The sequence below is a fragment of the Rhodnius prolixus genome, unplaced genomic scaffold (assembly GCF_049639745.1).
Source record: "Rhodnius prolixus isolate KJV_2025 unplaced genomic scaffold, Rpr scaffold_4, whole genome shotgun sequence".
Classification (NCBI taxonomy): Eukaryota; Metazoa; Arthropoda; class Insecta; order Hemiptera; family Reduviidae; genus Rhodnius; species Rhodnius prolixus.
The window spans coordinates 36,372,941-36,394,140 of record NW_027411614.1 but is presented as its reverse complement, the minus strand read 5'-3'; the positions used below and the strand labels follow the sequence as shown (position 1 = coordinate 36,394,140).

Sequence of the window (21,200 nt, the reverse complement as noted above, 5' to 3'; positions counted from 1 at the left end):
CTTCTACTTTACCAAATTGTAAGGATAGGTTCAGTTAGCTGGAATAGTCACGCTAATGGTGGATTAAGTTTGAACTGTCAAAACAAGACAATAATCTGTGGTATGGGGCGCCACGGTAGCCGAGCGGGTTAAGAGGCGAGACCTGTAAAGCTAATATGCATTGTGGTACTGGGTTCGATTCCCGGTCTTGGCCTTGGATTTTATTTAATGGTTTAATGAGAAATAGTGAAGTTCGTTAGTTATTCGCCTCCGTCCACGACACCTAGAGGTAGTTGGACGATAAGCCCCGCCTGAAAAAATAGGCGATTACTTTACTTTACTAATCAGTGGTATGAATACTCGAGACGATTTGCTCTTTTGTTTGAGGACGGTAATGCAATGTATTTGGATTGAGAATAGGGTGATAGTGAGTCGGGAGTAGGTACATTAATTTAAGAGATATAGTTTAAAGTTGGAGGCGCCACGGTAGCCATGTTGTAAAGAGGTGAGACCTGCAAAGCTAAAATGTATTTTATTGGGTACTGGGATTCGATTCCCGGACTAGATCTTGGATTTTATTTTATGTTAAATACGAAAACTTTGTAGTAAAGTGTGTTTGCTAGTCGCCTCTCTTTCCTAGGCACCTAATTCATCTAACGGACGTAAAGCCCGCTTGAAAAAATAAGCAAACCTTTTAGTTAAAAGTTTGGTGACTATAAACGAAGATAACAATTGAAACACCTTATTAACACGAGCCTACATTCTTAACTTGATTACACTGTTATTAGCTACCAGTATGATCTTTTATTAGATAGCTGTAAGAAATGATGTGACCAAAAATTTAGAGCAAGCATAAATAAAGAGCTGTGAGAGAAGAGCTCTTGCCGATTAGAAGGCAAACTGCGCAACCTTCAAACCGTCAAAACTAGACTGGGTACCTATTTCGAATTAATCAGCCATTAAGCCTTCTTGTAAGGCATGATAAGCAAGAAAAAAAATCTCCTTCTCAGGATAGGGTTGGTTAATATCAAGTCTCTGTTCACACTGTGCTAGAAAGAGAAGAAAGTGATTTCCCTGTTTGTCGGCGTTACAATCGCTAGGTTTTGGCATGAGGTCTTGCCAAAAAACCGGTGATCATTTAATATTTTCCAAAATAAAAAATAAAGAACAATTTTATGAATTAAAATATTGACGCTTACTTCTTATAGCTAAACAATGATAGAACTGCGGTTCTTTCAAAACACTTCACTGTAAAATGAGTAATAGTGTTACAAAAATGAATATATTGGTTTCGTGACCATAAATTATTAAACTAAGGATTCAAGATTGGCGAGGAATCGATCAAATAAAACTCTGTAAGTTCTGTAACGTGCGAAACTGCTTTACAGACTACTGTCGAATTGCCCAGAGAACTCAAACGCCTAATATACAATATTATCCTCAAAACCTATGTGGTCGTACGGACTAGAGCTGTCGGGTTCAGCCAAACCTTCGAACATACGGACTGTACTAATATTTCAGTCAAAACTACTCCGACAGATAGTTTACGGTCCTTTCTACTGTGACTAACCTCACTCTTCACTACGACCTCAACATACCATTCGTACACCAACTCGCTAAGATTAAGTATCAAAAATTCCATACTGCTCTCTCTATTTGCTCAAATCCTCTTGTACTGTCTCTCACCTCCTCTGACATCCCCAACAATACTCGCCGACTGAATCGCTAGTGGCCCCATGACTTCCTTGTAGTCTGAAGACCTAAAGATCATCGTATCCTTTAGAGAGTGCTACCACTGGGTAATTTCTCTCCTCCTGCCTTTCATGCATCCATTTCCCTTTTATTCCTCCTATTTACTTATTGTATTTATGTGTATACAGATTGTAAATAACGGAATAAATAAATGATAAAAAAACAAAGATTATATTTCTAGCTGTTTTTTTACGCTGCTATCATCCCCAAGACATTTTTTCATGGCAACTTTAAGTTGCCTAGTGAAGAGTAAATTGGTTAGATACAGTACAGTAAAGATTTCAGGAGGGGTTTACTTCCAACTACCAAATTTGGTGCGGTAGGCGGAAGCGACTAAGAAACATATCTTACTACAAAGTTCTCGTATTTAATATTAAATAAATTCCAAGGCTTAGACCGGGAATCGAACCCAGTACCATAATACATATTAGCTTTGCGAGCCTCGCTTCTAACCGTTCGGCTAACGTGGCACCTTATTTAGATTACATTAAGATTGTAGATTAGATTGTCTGTTATTCGATTAAAACACTGAGGCTCATTTTTACTTTTAACTTATGTTGCCCGCAATCAAGTGTTTGACATCATTGTATTCTGCAGCAAATATCGTCACCTTAGTTTAAAAAAATGAATTCTAGTTTTATAGAGTATATATTTTTTATTTTTTTGTCTCAAAATGAAGTTGAAAGAATATAAAGGTATGAGAAGGAATTGTGTTTTTCTCAGGTTTAAAATGAGATGTGAGAAAAGAGAGTATAGGTAAAGGATTTCAAGGGAGGAGGAGGTAAAGTGTAAGTGAAGAGTGTGGAGACGAACACATGTGTGTATGCGAGTAAGAGAAAGAGATGGATAAAAGAAGCGAGTTGGAGCATAAACACATCGTGCCGGCGTGGCGGTCCAACATTCATATATGTCCGTAAATTATGATCCAGGACTGGTCGCAGCTACCGACAGACACGGTGCTCGGTATTTACGATACGAACACCGACACACCTGGGCAACCTACCCCCATTCCTTGTCCACCTTGAACAGAATAAATTGTCGCCCTCACTTCCCTCTTATAGAGTCTCTTCTATATCCTCCACATCCAGTGTGCACTTCTTTCTTCTGCTCCTTATAACACCTTTCTTTTATTACCTTCTCATACAGGACTCGGATTATTCCATGTAATTAATAGCTAGGCGTAATAAAAGATGCTATCAGCTGATTGGCCATTTACCAAACATATTATTGGATCGGTTAATTCCTTTTGTCATCTCTTAACATGGTATTTTGCTTTCGCAGAGGAGATCCCTAGATCATTGGCAATATCTTCAGATCCTGTACAGGTGCTTGTTCTTATATATTTACCTGTGAATGAAGCACATCATAATAATTACTTTTTCTAATGTTTTTTAATAGAATTTGTCACGATTAACCCATTAACATTTGGAAAACCTACCAGACAGTCCCAGAAAACGACAAAATCGTCCTCACGTTTTGTGTAAATTTAAAAAACAAAAACAATACATTTTCTTTGAACTAATGATCTCCCCGTAATAGTGGCCAACTCTTTGCCAAATTTTTTAAATTCCTGTTCATTTTTTTTCATCCAATCTTTTAAGAGAAGTTGTATAGTTTGAGGAAAATAATTAGGATAGGTTAAAATTGGTAATAATTAGGATAGGTTGAAGTATGTCCACCAACTTACTGTAAGAATCGATAACAATTAATAGCCGTGCTAATTAATAATTAAATCAGTTTCACTTCGATATCTTTAAATATGATTGTCTTTATAGTTAAAATTTATGGATGTAATTGATCCTACTTGTGGTATCAAGATAGTCAATTCACAATGATTGACGGAAAGAAATTGATGGTGATTGCTTGATTAATTCCTTAGAGAAAACTCAACCTAAAGAAGAAACGCGTACAAAAAAGCAGTCTATCGTTCCGCCTCATTGCCAAAAAGAGTATCGGAGCTTGATTAAGGATTATCTAGCCCAAGAATTGAATAATCCACTCACAATCCGAGTACTACTAGCAGCAGAGAAACGTGGTGAAAATCCAATCACGGGAACATAAACTTTCACCTACCCGAAGGCAAGAAATCTGGTTTCACAATATGCGCAACTATCCTCTCCATCAAGATGCACAGTTTCATTAGACCTCACCACAGGTAGCTTAAATAGATGTTTTTGGTTAGGCGATTGTTAAATAGGTGATACTCCCGAAGTAATTTGTCCATTCTACACCTAGAGCAATTGCGGATCTGAGAGCTGAAGGAAGAAAGCAAAGTTTTATGTTGGACATTAGCCTAACGACAGTTAGTGCAGAATTTCGCCTCTTGCATTGATTGTTCAATCAAAATTTACTTTCACCTCCGTTCTTTAACCCCGATAGGTTATAGGCGTGTTAAGAAATTTGTTGTTTTGACATAAACAGGAATTGAAACTAGGAATCGTTTAACCGAAGACGGTTTTCCATTGCCGTAGAATACTTTTCTTTTCATTTTTTATGTTTGTATTAGAATTTCTTTTCAAATAAAGTATTATTATTATTATATTATTATTATTATTAACCGAAGAACAATTAAAATTGAATGCAACGTAAGTGTTATGTAAGTGTGGAGATTTTACCATTACTCTAGAGTAGCACTGAGAAATGTCTGTAGTACTAATGGTTGCTGTTTTTAATAAACCCTTTTTATTTCCAACATAAAAGCAATTGAAAGAACTTGATGCTATTTTTGGGTATACAAGAATAAATCCTTTCAGTGCAGCTAAAATTTTCGGCAAATCGTTTAGTTTTATTTTTTGCTAGCAGGAATGTAATTATTACACAATTTTGGCTCTTTATATCTTAATATTTGTAAAGGAAAGCCAATTGCTTTTAATTAATGCTCAAAGTTAATCTAAATTAATCTACACCTAGATTTAGGGTGCATTGAAAAATGAGAATGTGATAAATGTAGTTTTAAAGAATTTAAATATATGTGAATTTTAAATTTATGAATTATTTTTATTTTAAAACACCAATTTAATATAATTTAATAATATTCAAGTATTCGTTGCAGGTCCCAAGCAAAGCTGTTCAACTACACTTTACACGCGTAAGTGAAATTTTTTCTGCTTGTTCGTAAATTTAATAAAGTTTAGTCTGCATTTTGTTTCTCTTGGATAACTAAACTTTTAAATGTTTTTAAAATTGTAGCCATATTTTGAGGAGTTATCATAGGATTAATCTCAGGTGAAACTCAAATTCCGAGCGAATTATTTTTATCTATTTGAAATATAGAGCTTCAGTTGAGCTGCAACAATATTCATTACATTGTTGCTGAATTACATCTGACCAATTAGTCCAAAATATCGTATCAGAAAATTGTGGCCACTGCTAACAAAAATTTTGGATTCTCATCTTTTAGTTATGGGCTCTGTAATTTTTACTTTTGATGAATTGATCCGGAAGTCTTACGCTTCTGTTACACAAGAGTTAATCTACCTCAATACATTTCATAAAGTTTGGCTACTTTTATATTGAACTTCATCTATTTTTTTTGTAAACAAAACATAGAAAATCACTTAGATCTTTATGATAAATACATGGGTTAATGTATTTTTGACATTGATGGGCCCAAAAAGTAGTATAATTAGCATTCAGCGCGTTTATAATTTAAACTGATCAGCTAAAATTTAATTTTTCTCGACATCTGACTAGTTCGGCAAGTTGTCAAGTCCTAGATTGTTGCCGCCGCTTACTAGACAAGCGTCATAACAACATAACCGGTTCGCACTATTTTAATTAGTAGAATGATGAGTGTGGTTATGAATGTAAAAACCGCATTTTTCATTAACTTTGGTGAATATAACATAATAATTTAGAGCGTTCAAAATCTTAACATTAGAAATTAATTTAGATTTAGATTTTGATTTGTTTAAATTCTTTTTATGATGTGACTTAAGTGGGACTGGGTTTTTAAACGGAATGATTTGTGTTTATAATGTGTGTTTCCATTTGCACTGATCAACTTCCCTTAGAGGGTGGCCGACAACAGTTGTCGGTGAGTGTATAGCGGAAACACCGCAGGGGTGAATTTGCTGGATAGCTACAGTAGAAGGAGTACATAACTTCTTCATTACACCAATCTTCTCTTCCTTCCGAATGGAAGTCACTTATCACATGTTACCCTAGAGTAGGGGGTGTCAAGCTCAATTTAAACACAAACAATTGATGCTACAGGAAAGATTCACGCGGGCCACATCACATTTGCAAATCTTGTTAACTTTGTACTCTGAAGTGAGGAGTCAAGACTATATAATTATATTTATAAAACGATACGAATTTATACTCTTTTTTTGCCGAAACTTGGCCAGCGATTCCCTCGTACAAGTTTCGCTATATCTGGATTCAAAGACTGAGAACGTAAGAATATATTTTGGGAATTCCTACTTCCTTTTGTCTTTTAAAACCGAATCATTCCGGAATTACACTAAGAGTGGCAGGCATATCGCTTCCAAACGTCGGAACTGTGTCAGCGTGTTTTATCCGTGCCCGCAGGCCTCCTGGTAAGGCACTGGGCCACGTGTAAACTCGTCTTCAGTAGCTAAAGGTTAACAAGGAAGGGAATAGATGTGTACTATAGTGCCCCGACTCTCCTAAGCGTTATTTTCTTCATAACACATTTTTTTAATTTTCATTTTATTTCAGAACAAAGTGGGCACAAAAAATTATCTCAGGGGTCGACAGTTTGGCAATTCTACGCTCTAGATCAGTGGTACTTGACCTTTTCATAGACGCGGAACACAATTATATATATATATTTTTCTCGCGGGACACTAACATTAAATAATTTGAAATTCGGTATTTAGCAAGAACTTAAAATTAAATTCAAATTATAAAAAAAAGGAACAATTTTTTGTTTTTGTATCATTTCTAAGTTTCTAAATTTCAATACATTTAAAATTAAAATTCCGCGGAACACTTAGACCATATTCGCGGAACAACGGTTAAGAACAACTGCTTTATATCTTCTAAAATTATAGATCTGTGCACAAAATAACTATAGTTTATAATTGAGAAAAACAAAGTGTACAAGAGAAAAAAATTCTATATCAATACGTAATTCACAGTGGGAGATATAGAACGGCCATAATTTTAAAGAATTTTATGACCCAAAAAATTTTCAACCGTTTATATCTTCAGCCTTTTTTAAATCTGTGCACAAAATAACTATAGTTTATAATTGAGAAAAACAAAGTGTACAAGAGAAAAAAATTCCATATCAATACGTAATTGAAAGTGGGAGATATAGAACGGCCATAATTTTAAAGAATTTTATGACCCAAAAAATTTTCAACCGTTTATATCAACTACCTTTTTTAAATCTGTGCACAAAATAACTATAGTTTATAATTGAGAAAAACAAAGTGTACAAGAGAAAAAAATTCCATATCAATACGTGGTTCACAGTGGGACATATAGAATGGCCTTATTTTTACAGAATTTCATGACCCAAAAAATTTTCAACCCTTTATATCATCTACCTTTTTAGATCAGTGCACAAAATAACTATAGTTTATAATTGAGAAAAACAAAGTGTACAAGAGAATAAAATTCCATATCAATACGTGGTTCACAGTGGGAGATATAGAACGGCCATAATTTTACAGAATTTCATGACCCAAAAAATTTTCAACCCTTTATGTCTTCTATATTTATAGATCTGTGCACAAAATAACTATAGTTTATAATTGAGAAAAACAAAGTGTACAAGAGAATAAAATTCCATATCAATACGTGGTTCACAGTGGGAGATATAGAACGGCCATAATTTTACAGAATTTCATGACCCAAAAAATTTTCAAACCTTTATATCTTCTATATTTATAGATCTGTGCACAAAATAACTATAGTTTATAATTGAGGAAAACAAAGTGCATAAGAGAAAAAAATTCCATATCAATACGTAGTTCACAGTGGGAGATATAGAATGGCCTTATTTTTACAGAATTTCATGACCCAAAAAATATTCAACCCTTTATATCATCTACCTTTTTAGATCTGTGCACAAAATAACTATAGTTTATAATTGAGAAAAACAAAGTGTACAAGAGAAAAAAATTCCACATCAATACGTGGTCCACAGTGAGAGATATAGAACGGCCATAATTTTACAGAATTTCATGACCCAAAAAATTTTCAACCCTTTATATCTTCTACATTTAGAGATCTTTGCACAAAATAACTATAGTTTATAATTGAGGAAAACAAAGTGTACATGAGAAAAAAAATCCATATCAATACGTGGTTCACAGTGGGAGATATAGAACAGCCATAATTTTACAGAATTTCATGACCCAAAAATTTTTTAACCCTTTATATCTTCTACATTTATAGATCATTGCACAAAATAACTATAGTTTATAATTGAGGAAAACAAAGTGTACAAGAGAACAAAATTTCGTATCAATACATGGTTCACAGTAGGAGATATAGAATGGACATAATTTTACAGAATTTCATGACCCAAAAAATTTTCAACCCTTTATATCATCTACATTTATAGATCAGTGCACAAAATAACTATAGTTTATAATTGAGAAAAACAAAGTGTACAAGAGAAAAAATTCCATACCAATACGTGGTTCTCAGTGGGAGATATAGAACGGCCATAATTTTACAGAATTTCATGACCCAAAAAATTTCCAACCCTTTATATCTTCTACATTTATAGATCTGTGCACAAAATAACTATAGTTTATAATTGAGAAAAACAAAGTGTACAAGAGAAAAAAATTCCATATCAATATGTAATTCACAGTGGGAGATATAGAACGGCCATAATTTTAAAGAATTTTATGACCCAAAAAATTTTCAACCGTTTATATCTTCTACCTTTTTTAAATCTGTGCACAAAATAACTATAGTTTATAATTGAGAAAAACAAAGTGTACAAGAGAAAAAAATGCCATATCAATACGTGGTTCACAGTGGGACATATAGAATGGCCTTATTTTTACAGAATTTCATGACCCAAAAAATTTTCAACCCTTTATATCATCTACCTTTTTAGATCTGTGCACAAAATAACTATAGTTTATAATTGAGAAAAACAAAGTGTACAAGAGAATAAAATTCCATATCAATACGTGGTTCACAGTGGGAGATATAGAACGGCCATAATTTTACAGAATTTCAAGACCCAAAAAATTTTCAACCCGTTATATCTTCTATATTTATAGATCTGAGCACAAAATAACTATAGTTTATAATTGAGGAAAACAAAGTGCATAAGAGAAAAAAATTCCACATCAATACGTGGTTCACAGTGGGAGATATAGAATGGCCATAATTTTACAGAATTTCATGACCCAAAAAATTTTCAACCCTTTATATCTTCTACATTTATAGATCTTTGCACAAAATAACTATACTTTATAATTGAGGAAAACAAAGTGTACAAGAGAACAAAATTCCATATCAATACGTGGTTCACAGTGGGAGATATAGAATGGCCTTATTTTTACAGAATTTCATGACCCAAAAAATTTTCAACCCTTTATATCATCTACCTTTTTAGATCTGTGCACAAAATAACTATAGTTTATAATTGAGAAAAACAAAGTGTACAAGAGAATAAAATTCCATATCAATAAGTGGTTCACAGTGGGAGATATAGAACGGCCATAATTTGACAGAATTTCATGACCCAAAAAATTTTCAACCCTTTATATCTTCTATATTTATAGATCTGTGCACAAAATAACTATAGTTTATAATTGAGGAAAACAAAGTGCATAAGAGAAAAAAAATCCACATCAATACGTGGTTCACAGTGGGAGATATAGAACGGCCATAATTTTACAGAACTTCATGACCCAAAAAATTTTCAACCCTTTATATCTTCTACATTTATAGATCATTGCACAAAATAACTATAGTTTATAATTGAGGAAAACAAAGTGTACAAGAGAACAAAATTCCGTATCAATACATGGTTCACAGTGGGAGATATAGAACGGACATAATTTTACAGAATTTCATGACCCAAAAAATTTTCAACCCTTTATATCATCTACATTTGTAGATCAGTGCACAAAATAACTATAGTTTATAATTGAGAAAAACAAAGTGTACAAGGGAAAAAAATTCTATACCAATACGTGGTTCTCAGTGGGAGATATAGAACGGCCATAATTTTACAGAAATTCATGACCCAAAAAATTTCCAACCCTTTATATCTTCTACATTTATAGATCTGTGCACAAAATAACTATAGTTTATAATTGAGAAAAACAAAGTGTACAAGAGAAAAAAATTCCATATCAATACGTAATTCACAGTGGGAGATATAGAACGGCCATAATTTTAAGGAATTTTATGACCCAAAAAATTTTCAACCGTTTATATCTTCTACCTTTTTTAAATCTGTGCACAAAATAACTATAATTTATAATTGAGAAAAACAAAGTGTACAGGAGAAATAAATTCCATATCAATACGTGGTTCACAGTGGGACATATAGAATGGCCTTATTTTTACAGAATTTCATGACCCAAAAAATTTTCAACCCTTTATATCATCTACCTTTTTAGATCTGTGCACAAAATAACTATAGTTTATAATTGAGAAAAACCTAGTGTACAAGAGAATAAAATTCCATATCAATACGTGGTTCACAGTGGGAGATATAGAACGGCCATAATTTTACAGAATTTCATGACCCAAAAAATTTTCAACCCTTTATATCTTCTATATTTATAGATCTGAGCACAAAATAACTATAGTTTATAATTGAGGAAAACAAAGTGCGTAAGAGAAAAAAATTCCACATCAATACGTGGTTCACAGTGGGGGATATAGAATGGCCATAATTTTACAGAATTTCATGACCCAAAAAATTTTCAACCCTTTATATCTTCTACATTTATAGATCTTTGCACAAAATAACTATACTTTATAATTGAGGAAAACAAAGTGTACAAGAGAACAAAATTCCATATCAATACGTGGTTCACAGTGGGAGATATAGAATGGCCTTATTTTTACAGAATTTCATGACCCAAAAAATTTTCAACCCTTTATATCATCTACCTTTTTAGATCTGTGCACAAAATAACTATAGTTTATAATTGAGAAAAACAAAGTGTACAAGAGAATAAAATTCCATATCAATACGTGGTTCACAGTGGGAGATATAGAACGGCCATAATTTTACAGAATTTCATGACCCAAAAAATTTTCAACCCTTTATATCTTCTATATTTATAGATCTGTGCACAAAATAACTATAGTTTATAATTGAGGAAAACAAAGTGTACAAGAGAAAAAAATTCCATACCAATACGTGGTTCTCAGTGGGAGATATAGAACGGCCTTATTTTTACAGAATTTCATGACCCAAAAAATTTCCAACCCTTTATATCTTCTACATTTATAGATCTGTGCACAAAATAACTATAGTTTATAATTGAGAAAAACAATCTGTATAAGAGAAAAAAATTCCATACCAATACGTGGTTCACAGTGGGAGATATAGAACGGCCATAATTTTACAGAATTTCATGACCCAAAAAATTTCCAACCCTTTATATCTTCTACATTCATAGATCTGTGCACAAAATAACTATAGTTTATAATTGAGAAAAACAAAGTGTATAAGAGAAAAAAATTCCATACCAATACGTGGTTCACAGTGGGAGATATAGAACGACCATAATTTTACCGAATTTCATGACCCAAAAAATTTTCAACTTTTTATATCTTCTACATTTATAGATCATTGCACAAAATAACTATAGTTTATAATTGAGGAAAACGAAGTGTATAAGTGAAAAAAATTCCATATCAATATGTGGTTCAAAGTGGGAGATATAGAACGGCCATAATTTTACCGAATTTCATGACCCAAAAAATTTTCAACTCTTTATATCTTCTACATTTATAGATCATTGCACAAAATAACTATAGTTTATAATTGAGGAAAACGAAGTGTATAAGTGAAAAAAATTCCATATCAATATGTGGTTCAAAGTGGGAGATATAGAACGGCCATAATTTTACCGAATTTCATGACCCAAAAAATTTTCAACTCTTTATATCTTCTACATTTATAGATCATTGCACAAAATAACTATAGTTTATAATTGGGGAAAACGAAGTGTATAAGTGAAAAAAATTCCATATCAATATGTGGTTCAAAGTGGGAGATATAGAACGGCCATAATTTTACCGAATTTCATGACCCAAAAAATTTTCAACTCTTTATATCTTCTACATTTATAGATCATTGCACAAAATAACTATAGTTTATAATTGAGGAAAACGAAGTGTATAAGTGAAAAAAATTCCATATCAATATGTGGTTCAAAGTGGGAGATATAGAACGGCCATAATTTTACAGAATTTCATTACCCAAAAAATTTTCAACTTTTTATATCTTCCACATTTATAGATCTTTACACAAAATAAGTATAGTTTATAAGTGAGAAAACCAAAATGTATAAGAGAATAAAATTCCATATGAATACGTGGTTCACAGTGGGAGATATAGGACGGCCACAATTTTACAGAATTTCATGACCCAAAAAATTTTCAACCCTTTATATCTTCTACCTTTTTAGATCTGTGCACAAAATAACTATAGTTTATAATTGAGGAAAACGAAGTGTATAAGTGAAAAAAATTCCATATCAATATGTGGTTCAAAGTGGGAGATATAGAACGGCCATAATTTTACAGAATTTCATTACCCAAAAAATTTTCAACTTTTTATATCTTCTATATTTATAGATCTGAGCACAAAATAACTATAGTTTATAATTGAGGAAAACGAAGTGTATAAGTGAAAAAAATTCCATATCAATATGTGGTTCAAAGTGGGAGATATAGAACGGCCATAATTTTACAGAATTTCATTACCCAAAAAATTTTCAACTTTTTATATCTTCTATATTTATAGATCTGAGCACAAAATAACTATAGTTTATAATTGAGGAAAACAAAGTGCGTAAGAGAAAAAAATTCCACATCAATACGTGGTTCACAGTGGGAGATATAGAACGGCCATAATTTTACAGAATTTCATGACCCAAAAAATTTTCAACCGTTTATATCTTCTACCTTTTTTAAATCTGTGCACAAAATAACTATAGTTTATAATTGAGAAAAACTAAGTGTACAGGAGAAATAAATTCCATATCAATACGTGGTTCACAGTGGGACATATAGAATGGCCTTATTTTTACAGAATTTCATGTCCCAAAAAATTTTCAACCCTTTATATCATCTACCTTTTTAGATCTGTGCACAAAATAACTATAGTTTATAATTGAGAAAAACCAAGTGTACAAGAGAATAAAATTCCATATCAATACGTGGTTCACAGTGGGAGATATAGAACGGCCATAATTTTACAGAATTTCATGACCCAAAAAATTTTCAACCCTTTATATCTTCTATATTTATAGATCTGAGCACAAAATAACTATAGTTTATAATTGAGGAAAACAAAGTGCGTAAGAGAAAAAAATTCCACATCAATACGTGGTTCACAGTGGGGGATATAGAATGGCCATAATTTTACAGAATTTCATGACCCAAAAAATTTTCAACCCTTTATATCTTCTACATTTATAGATCTTTGCACAAAATAACTATACTTTATAATTGAGGAAAACAAAGTGTACAAGAGAACAAAATTCCATATCAATACGTGGTTCACAGTGGGAGATATAGAACGGCCATAATTTTACAGAATTTCATGACCCAAAAAATTTTCAACCCTTTATATCTTCTATATTTATAGATCTGTGCACAAAATAACTATAGTTTATAATTGAGGAAAACAAAGTGTACAAGAGAAAAAAATTCCATACCAATACGTGGTTCTCAGTGGGAGATATAGAACGGCCTTATTTTTACAGAATTTCATGACCCAAAAAATTTCCAACCCTTTATATCTTCTACATTTATAGATCTGTGCACAAAATAACTATAGTTTATAATTGAGAAAAACAATCTGTATAAGAGAAAAAAATTCCATACCAATACGTGGTTCACAGTGGGAGATATAGAACGGCCATAATTTTACAGAATTTCATGACCCAAAAAATTTCCAACCCTTTATATCTTCTACATTCATAGATCTGTGCACAAAATAACTATAGTTTATAATTGAGAAAAACAAAGTGTATAAGAGAAAAAAATTCCATACCAATACGTGGTTCACAGTGGGAGATATAGAACGACCATAATTTTACCGAATTTCATGACCCAAAAAATTTTCAACTCTTTATATCTTCTACATTTATAGATCATTGCACAAAATAACTATAGTTTATAATTGAGGAAAACGAAGTGTATAAGTGAAAAAAATTCCATATCAATATGTGGTTCAAAGTGGGAGATATAGAACGGCCATAATTTTACCGAATTTCATGACCCAAAAAATTTTCAACTCTTTATATCTTCTACATTTATAGATCATTGCACAAAATAACTATAGTTTATAATTGAGGAAAACGAAGTGTATAAGTGAAAAAAATTCCATATCAATATGTGGTTCAAAGTGGGAGATATAGAACGGCCATAATTTTACCGAATTTCATGACCCAAAAAATTTTCAACTCTTTATATCTTCTACATTTATAGATCATTGCACAAAATAACTATAGTTTATAATTGGGGAAAACGAAGTGTATAAGTGAAAAAAATTCCATATCAATATGTGGTTCAAAGTGGGAGATATAGAACGGCCATAATTTTACCGAATTTCATGACCCAAAAAATTTTCAACTCTTTATATCTTCTACATTTATAGATCATTGCACAAAATAACTATAGTTTATAATTGAGGAAAACGAAGTGTATAAGTGAAAAAAATTCCATATCAATATGTGGTTCAAAGTGGGAGATATAGAACGGCCATAATTTTACAGAATTTCATTACCCAAAAAATTTTCAACTTTTTATATCTTCCACATTTATAGATCTTTACACAAAATAAGTATAGTTTATAAGTGAGAAAACCAAAATGTATAAGAGAATAAAATTCCATATGAATACGTGGTTCACAGTGGGAGATATAGGACGGCCACAATTTTACAGAATTTCATGACCCAAAAAATTTTCAACCCTTTATATCTTCTACCTTTTTAGATCTGTGCACAAAATAACTATAGTTTATAATTGAGGAAAACGAAGTGTATAAGTGAAAAAAATTCCATATCAATATGTGGTTCAAAGTGGGAGATATAGAACGGCCATAATTTTACAGAATTTCATTACCCAAAAAATTTTCAACTTTTTATATCTTCCACATTTATAGATCTTTACACAAAATATGTATAGTTTATAAGTGAGAATACCAAAATGTATAAGAGAATAAAATTCCATATGAATACGTGGTTCATAGTGGGAGATATAGAACGGCCATAATTTTACAGAATTTCCATGACCCAAAAAATTTTCAACCCTTTATATCAGTGGTTCCTAACCTTTTCATAGACGCGGAACACAATTATATGTATATATTTTTCTCGCGGAACACTAACATTAAATAATTTGAAATTCGGTATTTAGCAAGAACTTAAAATTAAATTCAAATTAAAAAAAAAGGAACAATTTTTTGTTTTCGTATCTTTCCTAAGTTTCTAAATTTCAATACATTTAGAATTGGAATTTCGCGGAACACTTGGACCATATTCGCGGAACACCAGTGCAAACCAATCTTAGTTTAAAATATTTGCATTATAATCACATTTTATTTATTTAGTTTATTATAAACTGGCATAAATATAACAGGAAACGTATATATAGCTGGCGACAATTTATTCCGTTACCGTAATTATTTGTTAAACAGTAGAAGGATATAGCATATGGAAATTAACTTACCTGCCAGGAAATAAAGTGGTTACAAAAAAACCAGATTCATAGTGAAAAGTAAAGGTCAAAGATTGGTCAGGAGTGGTCTTGAATTCTGTTACTACACAACTACCAACTAAACTCACAAATCGCCTGACATATTCGGCGTTTGATTATTTGATAATCGAGTCAGTTAATTTTAAAATGTTTCCCGAACTTGTGCTGTATGTGCAGAGATTTAAAAAAACTTAGGTGTTAGGAATTAGTCTGGCAGTAGTATGGGGATTTTCTATTAATTTCGCGATTTTTTTTCCCCCCAAAATACGTGACAATTGGTGCGCGGAAAATGTAAAAAATAAAATGTTCTGTCGCTAGGCTTCTTATAAGTTATAAAATATCATAAACAAAACTTCTATATTGTGTTGAATTATAATTGCCTGTATTCAATGATATGGTCGCCTCTCTCAGTAGCAGGTTTATAAAACAAAACTTCATTTTAAACTAATATCTTTCCGAATCTGGTTTTATTTTCAAAATTAATGCTGGTAGACTGTTGAATGTCATTTTTTCGGACTTAAATTTCGGATGTTCCATCCTTTCCATCGCATAAACCTTTCTTTACGGTTCTTGGCGCCCGGAGCTTTTTTCAGTGCACTACCGGCTTCCGAACAGTGTTCACTCGTTACAGAAAATAATAATGTCCATCACTGGACATTGAACTGTGAGAGAACAGTGATATCGAACCTTTTGTGTTAATAACTAAGCAGGCGAATAAGGCGGATGGCCTAAAACTGGGATGTTGTATTTGGCTAGAAACGTCTTGACAGACAATGCAGTGTGAGCCGGCGCGTTGTCTTGATGACTTGTTCTTTCACAAATTGGGCCGTTTTTCCTTACTCTTTCACGGAATTGAGCAAGCACCTCACGGTAGTAACGTTGTTTAATTATAATCGATATTTTCATCCGTTTTGGACGTGGAAGGGCGGCCTGGGCGGTCTTTATCTCCGACGTCTTCTCGGCCATCTTGGAAGCGCCTGAATCACTCAAAAACTCGCGGAGGTGATTAACATCATCGCCATAAACTTCTTTTAATAAAAGATAAGTTTCAGTAGCGGTTTTACCAAGTATCATGTGAAATGTCACGACAATTCGTTGCTCAGTAGAGTAGTAACATGTGTAGTATCATGTTTTCAGCAAAACGAAACTAACACCTCTTACACAAACGACGGTTCCGGCCAGACAGATTTCTCTAAAAACACGCGAGACGCTGCAATCGAAAGAGAAGGCTTTACGCTGGACAGCTGTCGGTCGTTAGGATTTGGCGCATGAATAGTTCTTCTGTAGCAGCATCAGTCTCGTTATTTAATAGCCACACCTTGTACTTAGATTCACCATATTTGTTTCCTTAATTTCACTTGCCAAATCTTAAGATTGTTTCAAATTCAGGGACAGGTTGTTTTGCATGTGCAATTGTTTACAGTTTATCTTTTTCGCCTAAAATATTGTGTTAGTTGAATGAGTTAAAACGAATAAAGAATATAAATTGTCGCATGTTAATTATATAAATAGGATTCTATCTGAATGTGTTTTGATTTCCATAATAGCAATGTGTGCTCGTAGAGATGGGTAAGACGGTAGATGGAGAATGTGTCAAGATAAAGGAGGAAGTCGAAAGAATGAGATTGCGGCAGGAGGCTGGCTGTCAATGTGGTGGGAGTTGGATTATTGGCCTGACAAGGAGGCTCTTTCCCTTCAACTCTCATTATAACATGTATATCAGTTCCTGAAGGTGTCCCCCTTGGTATATCTATTATTAGACAGTTTTCACCTCCTTTTCGTCCCGGTAGGGTGAACAAATTTAAAAAAAAAAAAAAATACATCAAGGGATGAAAGAGGCTCAGAATGGGCGTCCACCGCGCGCACACATTTCTCCTAGGTAGGCTAGGTATGTTAAAAAAAAAGATAATAATAAAATTTCTATGTGGGACGTTTGGTTTACATAAAAAGTTAAACGTCAATCACTTTGGTAAAGAATTAAAAAAATAAATAAATAAATAAGAAAGAAATAAGTGCTACTCGCGTTGTTTGCGTCAGTGGTGTAGTAAAACGCTTCTCTGTGTGTGTAAATGTTGGTGGTGTTTTGTTGGATATCCCGCTGAGACGTTCTTCATCAATGAAACGGACAGAAGTGTTGCGCGGCCCCTGTAGAGAGAGAGAAAATGCCCAGCAGTAGGTCTCTGTGTGCGCCTGGGCTGACATGAGACGTGTACCTACCCACCCATTGTAAGATCTGTGTTTCTGTGATATCCATGACCTCACTAATTGAGATCGTGAGGCACTTCATGACGTCATATAGTGAGATAGATAGAGTTTATGTTTCCAATATTGTCTTCCTTGAGAAGACAATATTGATCTCATTTAAAAGATTCAGCTGGTTCTTAGCTTCTGCAATGAAATGGCTGTGGAGTCATATTTCCATCGGCGATGTTTGCTCTTTAAAACGCTGCATTTCCTTGAAAAGATGTGGTTACAAACGTCTGTCTTTAAAAAGATCAACATTCGACCTTTCTACTTCCCTTTTTAGCAATGGTGCAGCTTTTAAAGTATTTGAGGTTTGCTTAACTTTCTATTTCTTTGTGGCGGTAGTGTTCCTTTCATGAACTCCACCAAATATTAACAATGGACGCTACAGCCTAAAGAAATACAATGTTGTACCACAAAAAAATACAGTACTATTCAGAATTAAGCCACTCGCAAGTTATAATCCAACTTAAATCAAAATAGTAAGATTTGATGAATTAATAAAAATGTTAAACCAGTATTGTTTACGAACGAGAGAACTTGGATAGGTGGCCTGACAATGACATCAAATATTATCCACAAATTAACAGAATAGATTGTCATTAACGACTCGAAGTAATCTTGATACAGTACACCCTTCGGATAGAATTCTCTCGTCACAGGCAACACCCACACATCGTTGAATGGAAAAATGTAGACGCTTTTGGAAGGTGAAAATATTTGTAAGTTCAGCAGCTAGCTGAACTAAACCAAGAGGCAGCCTCAAATCAGAGAAGTAACACTTGGCTAATCCATCCCCTCAATAAAATCATAATCATAATTTAAAGGCGCGTTAACACCTGAGCTCATCGGTGCCCTAGAGTTTGTTTTTTTCACTGCACTCACGGCAGATTTATTGGCCCGGGAAGGCTCTGCGGGACACTTCGTTGGCCCGGAGCCCTGTTTTGGGGTTTCCAAGTTTGTTAAGTCTATTAATTAATGCGGCCATTAATCTAGGGGTGCAGAGTAGGTCTCAGGAATGGTGCCTCAACACCTCTGGGCAGAGACTAGCGAAGGAGTTCATTAGGGGCTATTCGCCGAGGCTGACTGCAGAATTAATCCGTCAAGGCCGTGGGGCTATAAGGATAACTGTAGGCTTATTAACTGGCCACTGCAAGCTCAGAAAACACATGCATCGCACGGGCCTGGCAGATGATAGCCTTTGTATGTTCTGTCAGGAAGAAGAGGAAACGGCACTGCACGTGATGTATCAGTGTGAGGGACTTGTCTGGCTAAGGATGTTTCTTCTCGGGGAGGAAAAACCAAGGCCTGTGAGCTTTACCCAGGAGTCGCTCTCCAGAATTAAGAGTCTGATTAAACGGACGGGTTTGGAGGGCGAGCTCTAAAGCTGGGGAGCCACAATAGATCTAAAGGGGTCGTAGTGGCATAGGCCTTGAGCCGCCCTAATTTAATCTATTCTATTCTATTCACTGCACTTCTGGCGCTAGGACAGTGTTCTCTCGTTACTGACAACACTGTCCTTCACCGGACTACAGCTTACTTGTAAGAAGCTCCTAGGGAGAGAAAAAGTATAAGACAGCAGCTTGATCTGCACGTTGGAATCCAGTATGCGAACCACAGAACTAATTTTTTAACTGAACTAATCTTCCCTTACAAAAATTATCAGTATTGATATTTGCCTTCAAGTAGTGTCTCACTTGTTGCCAGCCCGAAGTTCTACAAGCTATTCCAATTTGACAGAGAGTTGATGAACTGGAATTAGCCCGATATTAGGTTAAACATAAACAGAACATTCATTTACAACCTTCTGCAGATTATAACTAATTTGCATGAATGTTCTCGGCTTGGCAACATAATGTTGCATACAACTAGAGCGGGTGCAGGGATGCCAAGATCTCTGTAGTGATGCCAGTTCATCATCAATTTATGGTATTATTATAAGAGTAATAAACGAAATGTTTTCAGAAATTTGTTTGTAAATTTAAAGAAAAATTTGTCTACAAAATATTCTGTAAAGGTCAAATAGTTGTGTTGAATAGCGGAGTCTTTTTTAACTTTATTGATTCTTCATGTCATCGCTGGGTGTCCATTTAAAAAAATTTAAATGTCTGAAAATGTAAAGTTTGCATCATTAGAACTTTCAGCGAATAAATTACACGTAATTTTTGCATTTTTTTTCTTTTCAGTTTATTCTTTTTCTTTTTATATTTTTGAATTAGCATATTTGAATTATTATCACATTTAGTATTGCTGCAACCTGTTATACTCGTCGAAGGACATAATTTAATTTTGAAAATTCCCTTCAATTTTTGGGTTAAAAAAAGGTAAACAAAAACAATCATACAATTTTAGATTACCCTACATTTTTGGCGTTCTGTTATTATTCATTTTAGTGCCTGTGAGTGTCACTAACCAGACAAGGGTTTAATTTACCTGTTAAAGGAGTCATAGATATTTCCGGCATTAAGAAATTTGTAAAGGATTTTCCCACAAGTTTGGCCAAACCTACTCTGTCTTCTAAGGGTTATTGACCTTTTGTGGGATAGGGAGAACTATTGCTATTTAAATAACTATATAATATATTATAGTTAAATTGCAGCTGCTGACTGTAGCAATACTTATAGTATTGTGGACTAAGCCAGAAATCTCATTTTATTATTTATTTATTTATTTTAACCAATTAATAATGGCGTGTGACATTATCTTGAGTTTAATGGGACCGCAATTTTTTTTGTTACTACTCTTTTTCTATGCCAACGTACAGATAGTGTTCTCTCGTAACAAGCAGCTTGTCTAACTTTAGGAAATGAGCTGTAAAAGGTTTCTTGGAAGAGAAATTCTAAAGGTTGGCAGTAGGTTTTGAACTTTGTATCTCAGCGTGGAGTTAAGTGCACTAACCACAGAGCTAATGCTTCTTATTTGCCATCAAATTCTTGAATTAAACAATTCTTAAAATGAATTTAAATTCTAATACTACCTCATTGTTCAAGTATTTGTGACGAATCTCATCTTTTTCACTTGGTCACCAGTTGAAAGTTGTTATTTTGTAAATACGACTACATCCTGTTATTCCATGGACTAACCAGTTTTATTTGGTTATTTGTTTTCTTAAAAATGCTCTCCCAAGTTTTATATATAAATAGTTAGTTACAGTTGCACGTATTTAAGATCCTTTGAAGTATATGATTTTATAAAAACATTTTCTGTGGTATTAATTTTGTTTTTAATCGGTTGTACCTAAATTATAGTACTAATTCGCTAATGGTGGGAGTTTTTATTATAAATAATATTACTAGTTTGGAGGAATGCAGAATATATTTCTGTGAAGA

At 33.4% G+C, this 21,200-nt stretch overlaps 1 protein-coding gene across 1 annotated transcript in view; it reads left to right on the top strand.

Moving 5' to 3' along the window:
* LOC141455410 (uncharacterized) overlaps window positions 1-21,200 on the top strand; it is a 129,115-nt gene that overhangs the window by 26,822 nt on the left and 81,093 nt on the right. Inside the window, exon 2 of the mRNA XM_074130466.1 lies at window positions 4,784-4,819. The gene's annotated coding sequence lies outside the window, so the exon portion shown is untranslated. The remainder of the gene's footprint in view (window positions 1-4,783; window positions 4,820-21,200) is intronic.